The sequence below is a fragment of the Mus pahari genome, chromosome 1, assembly GCF_900095145.1.
Source record: "Mus pahari chromosome 1, PAHARI_EIJ_v1.1, whole genome shotgun sequence".
Classification (NCBI taxonomy): Eukaryota; Metazoa; Chordata; class Mammalia; order Rodentia; family Muridae; genus Mus; species Mus pahari.
This window is the reverse complement of record NC_034590.1, coordinates 162,149,145-162,161,062: the sequence shown is the minus strand read 5'-3', so window position 1 is coordinate 162,161,062 and position 11,918 is coordinate 162,149,145.

Here is an 11,918-nt window from a genome sequence, read left to right as displayed (position 1 = left end):
TGATATCTTTGTGATACCTATGTATTACTAAATACATTTGTAATCATCTTCTTGGTAATATGAATGGCTTGATATATATATATATATATATATATGAAGACAGCAAGGAAAGGTAGATTAAACAAATATGAACAACTATTGTGTTAGAATTTAAGCCAAGCTTGTACTTTATTTGGGCTCTGTTACTGCCTCCTATGCTGGGTGATGGGAAATGCCATATGATTCCTTCAAATGGCACAGGGTAAAGGACCCTTTAGAAACCAACCATAAAACAATTCTACTCAAAGAAGGCCCCTTTTAGTCCCAACAACGTTGGGAATCTTAGCACAAATTTTTCTGTCAGTGTGTAAAATTTACATTATTTTCCTTGTCCTTCACTATGAATAGATAATTTCAATAATGATTATGGGGTAAGCAACCTCCACTTAGGAGCTAGAGGGAGTAAATCAAGACTTTAACCCAGGACCCAACAAAAATAATGCCTCTAGAACGACTGGAGAATTGATCTTCCTTTGTGTGCTCGGGTTGTCTGCCTATTACTTTTACACATTTTTGTGTGTTTGGTGTTTTGATATTCCTCGCTAATCATTCTAAAGATATTTATTTTTAATGATAGTACATGTTAGCCTAAAATATATATTATGATTTTTATCATATAGTTTCATAACTGGGTTTTCAGTGAGTTTAGCTATGCATTTTTATTTTACTGTTAATCTTAGATCAAGTTTACTATCTATACCCATATGGATTTCATGTCTAGATTTCAGCTATTTTGACTTTATTACCATTATGGAAAAATTGGGCTTCAGACAGACTTGTTTTATGTCAAGAAGTACATTTACATCATGTTTGTTTGTTTGTGTTTGTGTCTATGGATCAAGTGTGGGTATGGAGGGTAGGTATATTTTATAAGACATCATTCTCTCTGTAATATATAGATGTTTTTCATGAATATATTACTTATGCTAGATGATTAAGCTGTATTCTTGCAAAATTATTATATATGTACATGTTTAAATGTATTGAGTAAGCTATTTATAGGGACACAATTATGAGTTTAATTGGGTATGTTTTTCATTAATGAGTTTGTTCATTGATGGATGTATATAAAGGATGATTATAAATGCTGGGCAAATAAGGAAAATAATTATGTTTGAAAAAGCAAAAATATAATTGATGGACATCATTAGAAAGATAACTGCACATATTCCCAAAGGAATAAATTGGTCTGGGATTAAGTGAGTGGGCAATAAGGAGGAAGTGACTGGCATAAAGAAGAGCTGCACACAGAGAGAGGGGTATGCCCAAATGAAGGGAGCATGGTTGAATATATAAGGGCACAGAGTAGACTAGAACTCTTCATGATGACAGAAGCCAGAGCTGGGGAATAGCAGGCCTTTCCATAAAGAACTGACTACCCAGTGTGGTTCTCAAGGATGAAAATTTTAAGTTGCTTCGTCTCAGAAAAAGAGAACAGTGTTACCTTATTCTTGTATAAGTTGGCAGGGATGTGAAGAACTTTTCTAGTAGGGACCAACTCAGAATCTCATGCTGTAGACCTAGCTTTAGTTTCCGGGTTCCATTGGTGCAGTTTCATTGGTTGTTCCATTTGCTTTCACATAGATAATTCCAAGCATGTCCCATATTATCTTTAACCTTTAACTACTTTTACAACACCAACTTCTTCTTGGTAGCTGCATACCTTCACCTAATCCAATATATAGATAGATAGATAGATAGATAGATAGATAGATAGATAGATAGATAGATAGATAGATGTTAGGACACAAAAACATGAACTTTTGCTTTTGTGAGTCTGGCTTATTTTACTTAATGTGAGCACTGAAAGTGTGTCCATTTTCCAGTAAATGATGTTTCATTTTTCTTTATGGCTGGATAAAATTTGAATTCTTTATTCATTCATATGTTCAAAGACAGTTGGCTGTTATGAATGGTGCTGTTATAAACAGATATTCAAAGATCTTTGTAGTAGGTTTTCTTGAAGTCTTTACATACCTGAACATGGAATAGTTGGGTCATCTGGAGGTTTGAGCTTCAGTGTTTCTGATGGACCTCTATACTTTTCTTGTCTTCATAGTAGGAAACAAACTCATTCCCACTAACAATGTATGAGAGTTCCCTTTTCCCATACCTTGAACAACATTTGTTCTTATTTGTGGTATTGCTGGTAAGAATTCTGATGAAGGTGAGAAGGAATTTTTCAGGAAGTTGTATTTTCATTTTCCTCCTGATAATTATGACATTTGAACAGTTGTTCACATTTATTAATCCAGGCTCTCAGTAAATGAAAATGGAAAACCGGTCATTTGATATTTTATTCTCACATTCATATTATATGCCAATTTCTTTATAAAAGGTGGAAATGAACTTTTAGAAAGATATGAACAATATTTAAGAGGTAAAATGGCTGATATATGATCTGTATCACAGATTTGTTAAGACATGACTCAAACTTTTGGTTTGTACTGTTGGAAGAAGCCCAAAAATTTAGTAGAAATTCTAATGTCAGTATTGGACATTTTGGGAACTTGTGAAGACTTGAGATAGCACTGGGGAGTGTGAAAATCCAACTGCTGAGTAAGTCCAGAGCTTGGGTGAGATGTATGAGTCACAGACATGGGGAATTGGGTGCATCAAGTGTAAGCAGATGGCCTCAAAGGTGTAGGTGTGTGGTCTTCAAAGAGTAGGACGTTGTGGGAATGAAGAACACAGTTCATACTTAGGCTTGAGGGATCCCAGGGTTTATTGCAAGCTTGAAGTTTATAAGCTTTGCCTAAGACAGATAGTAGAATGCTATGAGTCCTGTTGACTATCTGGCATAGCCACAATAGAGCAAATGACAAGACCAAACTTGTTGGTGGTTGGTCTCATGCTGCTATGTATTCAAATGCTAAATTGTGTACCCAAGATCTGTATGTTGTCAGCCTTTGTTGTGTGAAATTTGCTCCCCACTTTAAAACTATTGGTTAAATAAAGATGACCATAACCAATCACTGGTGAGAATAGAGTGAGGTGAAGTTTCAGTCACCTGGCTGGGGGTATTAGGTAGGGACCAGGAAGAAGAAGGGAGGGATCATGAGGAGGAAGAAGAAAAGGAGAGAAGAAAGAGTGGGGAAACGAAGGAAGAGGAAGAGAATAGGAGGTCTCCATTAGATATGATCGACGAGGAGCACATACCCATGAAAAATGGACTCTGAGGACAGGCTGGTGGAGCAGAAATAACCCAAGAAAACACAAACACCAAGTATTTGAAAAGCAAAATTGGGGAAGTAAACAATCTGGTATATAAAGAAAGTTAGACTATGGATAATTAAGAATTCATTAAATAGACACAATAGAATCTGACTTGATTATTGGCTGGGGAGATGGGTGGGTCAAAAGCAATAGCTAATAGTGTTGATTAACCTCCACTTATATCTGGCTCTCAATGTGATATGGAGTTCAGAACTAAAATCAGTGAAGATTTTTTGTGTAGATGGTATCTGTAAGTACATGGGAAAGGGGCAGGGAGTGGAGCAGAGATAGGAAAGTGTGGCACAGTCTGGGGATATCTGACTCTAAAGGTTTAGGAAGCTGGGTAATGTGTCAGAAAATAGATTCAAGCTTACTCTGTCCTTGGTGTCGTCCCCTCCCTTGTCCCCTTACTCCTTTGTCTCTTCAGACCCCAAGCTTCAGATGTAGTGCTTCAGCTGTCATAGCAGTTAATTAAGTGAATCTATCCTGCTTCTGAGAGATTCTGCACAAAGCATGTCATCTCAGTGTATCTAGTTTGCTAATGGAGGGCTTCCCAGGAAAGAATAGGACATCTGAGAGCTATAAGAAGGATTTTATATTTATTAAACAATAAATGGGAAACATATCAATATGATCAAATAATGTATTGTTAATGCAACAATCTTCAGAAGTAGCACTTATTGCAAAATGCATCAGTCAGCAGTGTCAATTATGATTCCTAAATAACCTGTCCCTTTGCATGAAGTGATCCCTTTCTTACTATTAGCTCTCTTAAAGCTACCCCTCAGATAAACACAAACTGGTTGAAACATGCTATTTTCCCCCTGATCCTCCCCAAACTAATTCTTAACTTTAGTTTTGACTGAGTGGCTTCATGTTAGTCAAAAAAATGGAGGATGTGTACTGAAACTTGTCACTTTCTAGTATCAGCAAATTAACATTAAATAAGTAAAACCTTAAAGGTAGAAAGTCCAAATGGCCCAGGGGTGAAGCCTGGGACACAAAAGGGTTTGGTTGTAGAAGGAGCTGAATATGACTCAGACATGGAAATTGGGCTAAGAAAGCCTCATCCAGTACATGCGGAAGGAGTAAATAAAAACATAGGTATCCTATTGCTGACACATGTTAGGCCAGCTAAAGAAAGCTGTGACATGTTGGTTTGTCATGTCTTATAAGCCTTCATGTTACACACTGTTCCTAGGGCAATCTAATGTACCCAAGAACAGTCCATCATTATGTGAATTGCACTAACATCTCAAACTTTTCAAAATTGAGTTAATAAATCAGAAAAGTTGAAGTAAGAATCATGGCTAAAGTCTCAGTTTAAGTGCCTGTCATAGTGATCAATTCTTTTTTTGGTTTTTGGTTTTTGGTTTTTGGTTTTTGGTTTTTGGTTTTTGGTTTTTGGTTTTTGGTTTTTGGTTTTTGGTTTTTGGTTTTTGGTTTTTGGGGGTTTTTTATTTTGTTTTTCGAGACAGGGTTTCTCTGTGTAGCCCTGGCTGTTCTGGAACTTACTCTGTAGACCAGGTTGACCTCGAACACAGAAATCCACCTGCCTCTGCCCCACAAGTGCTAGGATTAAAGACCTGTGCCACCACTGCCTGGCTAGGGATCAATTCTTAAGGGAGAAACCATTTACTAACCTCTTTTTCAGGGTATTTGCCCATCGTTCGACTAGTAGTGAGGACCTTTCACTGTGGCTCCAGTCAAACTTGTTATGTTGCAAGAAGAATTTTGTAGTTACCCTTTGAGTTTTCATATTTGCAAAATATCCAGACTGAACTGGATAACTGAGTTTATCCTTTATGCATTAACATGCACCGTCTTATTGATGAAGACCCCTTCAGAGAGGGTCTTTATTAGATCCTTGCTGCTGCCACTATGGAGAACAAATTTGAGTGGCCTTTCAGAATTAAAATCCACCATATAAAGACCAAGAATCAAATAAATGAGTTTCTGGGGTACATTTACCATGTTGTGCACCATTCAAATAAACTTATAAATTTATATAAAAATTATATAAATTTATATATTGATTTATGAAATAAACAATAGTCCCTACCAGTCAAAATCCTTAATCAGCCTGAACATTATGTTAAGATGCCATCAAACTATATTTTTGACATTCTTGAACCAACTTCTTAATGTTTTCGTTTCCTTTCTCATTTACCAATATGTACACCCTCTAAAAGGCACAGTATACTTCCCCAGGAAGGAAAGCAATGAGTTTTACTGGTAAATTGTTGTCCTATGAGCATTTATAAGCATGAGTGGGTTGATATATTTAGTCTTATCTTGCTGTAAGTACCTTTGTGCCTAAAGTATCATGTGACCATTAAAACACAACTTTATAAAGCCATACTCTTATTCTAGAATAGAATTTTCCATATTGAGTTGGTTTCCTCTGATATTCACTTTGCAGAATTTTTGCCAAATATATTATTCACTTAATACTCTACTTTTATTAGCTTTTTTCTTTTTAACAGCACTTAACAGTGGTTCTTGTTGTGGATGGGCCTGGTGCTGTTCTTGTGAACCAATCACCTAATGAAGAAAGGAGTCAATCACTGGGCGAGTAGGCAGGACTTCTGGGTTGGAGGGCAGAAGAGAGGTAGCAGGAGAAAGTTAGGTCCTCTTTTGAACAGTACAGCGGAGGGGTAAAATGTAGCTGCTAGAGTTTCCCGGCATCACAGCCAATCCACAAGGATTCACCATCAGAGGAGTCAGATTTAATAAGGCTTACAAGATTAGGATTTAGTTATGCCCAGAGAGTGAGTTACCATTGTTTCTGAACTAAGTCTGTGTTGTGTTTTCCTTCAACGTGGCGGCTCATCTGGGTTTGAGAGAGAAAGGTACAGAAGCAACGGGTGGGTTTGCCAGATGTGTACCACAAAGACCATGGGGTATTTGAAGCCGGGTTTGGCATGGTAATGACCCGCCAGTGGGAACTTACTGAGCTTCATGGAGACGTTTTGGGAGCTCCAGGACAAGGAGTCTCCACAAGATAAAAACAGATCAGCCATTGCCCTCCAGTGCTTGGTTGGCCAAGCTGCCGGGGCAAAAGTGGGAATGAGCGGGACCATCTTCTTTTTAATGTTTCCTGCCACAGGTTCTGAAACTTTCCTCTTGTTTGTCAGAATACTTGTCTAATCAATTTACTATATTATTAAAATATAGTTAAACTTTTATATTCTGGATCATTTTACCTTATGCCCCTCATATATTCTGTAATATATATATTTTTATCTTTTTATAACTTATGGATCAGTTTTTCTCCAATTTATTTGAAATATTATTCTATTAATTACTGGCCAGTTTACTTCCCCTTAGCTTTCAATGAACTTTCGAATTGGTTATTCAACCAATATGCAAACAATACTAAACATACACAACATTTAAACAGTAATCATTTCTTCCTATTTTATTTCCTTTTCCTTTTGATTACCAAGTAATTGATCATATCCCCTAAATTTTGGCTTAACTTTCTTCTTTTAATGTGTTTGTTTCTCCTTAGCTGATTTAATAGTTATGGTTCTCTCTTGATAAAATTTCCCATTTCTTCTATTAGGGATTTAGGTTTTTCTGTACTTTACATGCCTGTGTTTGTATGGAATTTTAAGCCCATAAAATTCAATTTTCAGTAATGAGCACTTATTGACCAAGTATAGTTAGGAATTGTTCACTGCCTTTTCTCCATGTGTCTTCCCTCCTAAGCATTATCACAAGAGCTGGAGATCTCAGTAGCTATCAAGATACAGATCACTCACCAGAAGACAAATATCAGAAATAAAATAACTAATGTTATTTGCAGTTTGATATAAATTATTTATGATAGATATTTCATGCTTTTAACTATCTGTATATGAGTTCCTGTCATCATTAATCTTTGAAATTGATAACATATAAAAATTAAATAATCAGAATTTTATATATATTTTATTAAATAAGTATATCTTATGAATTTTTAACACTATAATTAGAGATTACACAAAGATACAAATGTAAAAATATAAGTATGTTTACCTAGTATTGCTTATAAATATGAAGAAATTGTTAACTATTATAAGTGTATGTTAATAATTGGTTAAAATATATGATAAACTAAAAGAATATCAAATATAAATGATGTAAAATAAATATGATCAAGTTTATGAATACTTATATTTTATTTCTCTAAAAATGTTTGAATATTATGTTAGTCTACTACAAAAGAAGAAAACTATCAGTTGAGAAAATGTATAGTCTTATATATAGCAACATAAAGTTTATTTTTCAAGATTCATAAAAATGTTTTTCTACACTGTTACTTTTTCTCAATTTACATGATAATGTTGATATGTAAGAACCAGTCATATATAATGACTCTGAGTCTAATGTTGCTTGTATTAATGCTTACAATTGGCTAGGACTCTCATTTCTTTATGTGCCACAGAGATTCAGTTAAATAAAATTAGCATTCATCTTTAATAATTAAACTATGATCATATGAATAACTCATATTTTGTTATATGCATTTCCTTGATAGGACCCTGGATGTATCCCTGGAAAGATAAAATTCTGAATGAACAATGCTTTCTTTTGAATGGACTTCCAATCTTACTGTCATTGTGACTCATGCAGTGCCCATTCAACCCCCTTTCTTGACACAGCTTTAGAGATCCTTTTATATGGCTCATACTGTGACTTTTATATGTTTACTCCTCTATCAAATATGTCCAGGTAACACAGAGTAAAGAAGATTCACTGAGTAATTAATTGACCAGAGAACAATTTCTTGTCAGAATGGAGATACATGGCTTAGCTTCAGTGCCTTGTGAACACCTGTTTCACACTGTGGCACTGTGAATGAGACTCTGACAGCCATAAACTGAATTGACAGATATCAAGGATGATAAATATCAAATGGTAGATTAATGGTGTATAGCATGTAATACTTTGAGTTTATTTATATATAAAATCTCACATTTAGTCATTCTGTATTAAATTATATTGGGTTGTATTGAATTGAGCTGATATAAGAATGTTAAATTTCATGAATGAACCCATTGATTAACTTTAAAATTAATCTTTTATAATGACTAAAATATTGGGACTCTAGGGATGGATTTCATTCTAAATCTCCATGTTTTTACTTTGTGTTTTATAATTTTCTTACATGTAAAGCAGTCAGTGTGCTTATTAGGATTTTCATGCATGCTATCCTAACACTAATGCCAATTATTTCAAATGTCCTGTCAATTTACTTATTTAACTCCTGTTCCATCAAATGTCACACTTAGATTGATTGCTTTGTAATGCCTCCAAAGTGCAGGCAAGAATGTGTCCTTTAGAGGGAAGCTATATAACTAAGTGTTGAGACAAATGTACAGAATGAAATTGAACCTTATGGGTGCTGGTTGCATTAATTAGGTCACGGGGTACAACCCAATGTGTATGTCATAAGATATTTGTAAATCAAATTTCAAAGTGTTTCTGTTTGTTAGCTGCCCTGAATTCCCGCAAATGTGATATTAGACTATTTGAGACCATGTTTGGTATCACTGAGATATCTGGGTTTGTTTCTATTTTTGTACTGTGGTTGTCAAAAGTTTTTAAACATAAATTAATAATTTAGGTATAAATTTATTAAATGAAAGTTGAGTTATTGCTATGATACATTCTCATTACTACCCATATGATGATATTCTCATGGTGCCATCTAAAGTTGTCTTTATTAAACATTAAATGAACTGAGGAAAACCCATACATTTGGCATATTTGGACATGAATTTTCACTCTATACTTCTGCACATAAAGATGCAGGATGAACAACATGTGTTCATTATATTCCTGATTTATATAAAACTAAATCTTAGTATAACCATATACTGTGATATCCTAGTCACTCGCTTAGACATTCCTCATTCTCAGTTAGGAAACGTTTTCTTTGTCATGTATTAGTTTACTTACTGTACATGCAAGAAAATTCCTACAACACAGTTAAGACTCTGTGTGTGTGTGTGTGTGTGTGTGTGTGAGAGAGAGAGAGAGAGAGAGAGAGAGAGAGAGAGAGAGATTTGTCATTTATTTATCTGTTTATGAGAGATGACAGACAATATTCTACTGTCCTATCATGATTATGTGGAATTAAAGTGGCAAAGAGTATGATTATAGCTGAGATCCCAGCAACCCAGAGTGTGGACTGCTCTGAATATAGATAGACCAATACTATTAAGCACTGAGAAAACACTCAGATGACGAAGCTCAACCTTAAGATCTGGGAAAGTTAGAAAAATATGTAAGGTAAGGTCATAATTCAAACAGGTTGTTTATTTAAAAATTAGCTGCAGATATGAAAGAGTGGTCGTATTCAATCATTAGCAAGGCAGGACTGTGATTGAGCCATCACTAGATGGGCCAGAGTGGAAGGGCAAAAAGACTGAATAAATTAGCAAATGGGTTTTTGATGTCATAAAGATTAGCATTCATTTTATAAAATGAACGGAGAAAAGAAGTAGGTTCTTTGATGGCAGTAATAAAAGCACACTCTCTGAAAACTACCAAAAAGAAAACGAAAGCAATGTCAATTTCAAGATAAAATAAGGAACCGTCACTTCAGATTTTTTATAGATATTAAGCATAAGAGAAAATATTCAGAACAAATATCAACATCAGCAGTGAAATATTAAAATTTTTTCTATTGAGTTGGGGGAAATTAAAGGAATGATATCTGTAGCTATAATCATTTTGTATTACCTTGTACCATTCCAGTGAGGTAAATGAAAACTATGACTTGGAAAATTTTTTAAAAACAAGTTGCCAGGTTTTTAAGATGATTAATAAGCAACTTTACTAAGTCAATAAAGCTTGTATATAATAATGAACAATAAAGAGAGGTAGTAGAATACTTTAAATTTATTCCATTCAAAATGACACCAAATCATCTCAAATACATTAGAATAAATATTTAAAATATTCAAAATACACATAAAGTCACAAATATTACTGATATGAAATATTTTATTAGATATTTTCTTCATTTATATTTCAAAGACTATCCCCAAAGCTCTCTATACCCTCCACCCGCCCTGTTCCCCAGCCCACCCACTCCTGCTTCCTGGCCCTGGCATTCCCCTGTACTGGGGCATATGATCTTTGCAATACCAAGGGTCTCTGCTCCCATTGATGACTGACTAGGCCATCCTCTGCTAAATATTTAAGGGTATATATTAATCTAATTTTTATCCTTTACATAGAATGAAAACTCAATTTTTAAAAATATTTGGCTATTATCAAGTTTTCTATACAATAAATACAATGAGAGTAAACATCTCTTAGAGTATTTGAAAAAGAATATAAGTTATACATAAAAATTCAAACTGAAAAGAATAGCAACAGTAACATGTAGAGGAACAGCAAAGTTTAAGAGCTAAGACTACTCAGGTTGTCCACTCTTTCTTCAACAGATACAGTGTGGTATTGTCAGAAAGACTGAGAAATATACCACCCAAACACAAAAGATCAATAAACATCACACCCATGCATAAATCATCTTTTTGTCAGACAGAACATAATGCTGGAGTATAATTCAGAAATAAGATGCTAAAATCAGTGACCTTCATACATTCCTGCTATGAATGGGTACAATTTGAAATATAAACACAATTACAATGTTACTGTCTTTGGTACCTGCCAAAATAAATGCTAAAACACAAAGTAAAATATAAGAAAAAAATCAGATTCTAATGGACATCAGTAAAGTCCAACAAAATCAATAGTAAGTTATGCCACATTCACGGACAGGAAATTCAATAATGTCAAGATGAAAGACAATATTTCCTTACTTGACTTAAAGAATCAGTTTAGTATTAATAAAAATCCAAGCCAGTAGCCATGAGGATATTATCAACATTTTCAAGCTTTACATAGAAATGTAAACAGACCCAAATAGCAAACATAATGTTGAAGAACAAAGGTTGCCCAACGTCAAGATTCATCCTAAACCTGCGGTCAACAAGAACATAGGACCTTGACAAAGGAGAGAAGAAGTGATGTGGTAGATGCCCCAGGTGCCACAGAAATAGATGCCCCTATGTATAATCAGCCAAGCTATGATAAACCATAAAGAAAAATGTAATGGAAAACAGTTAGTCCTTAATCATCAGGGAAATGCAAATCAAAACAACCTTGAGATTCTACCTCACACCAATCAGAATGGCTAAGATCAAAAATTGAGGTGACAGCAGATGCTGGTGAGGATGTGGAGAAAGAGGAACACTCCTCCATTGCTGGTGGGATGGCAAGCTTGTAAAACCACTCTGGGAATCAGTCTGGCAGTTCCTCAGAAAATTGGACATAGTACTACCGGAGGATCCAGCAATACCTCTCCTGGGCATATATCCAGAAGATTTTCCAACTGGTAATAAGAACACATACTCCACTATGTTCATAGCAGCCTTATTTATAATAGCCAGAAGCTGGAAAGAACTGTGATGCCCCTCAACAGAGGAATGGATACAGAAAATGTGGTACATGTACACAATGGAATACTACTCACCTATTAAAAACAATGAATTTATGAAATTCCTTGGCAAATGGATGGATCTGGAAGTTATCATCCTGGGTGAGGTAACCCAATCACAAAAGAACTCACATGCTATGCACTCACTGATAAGTGGATATTA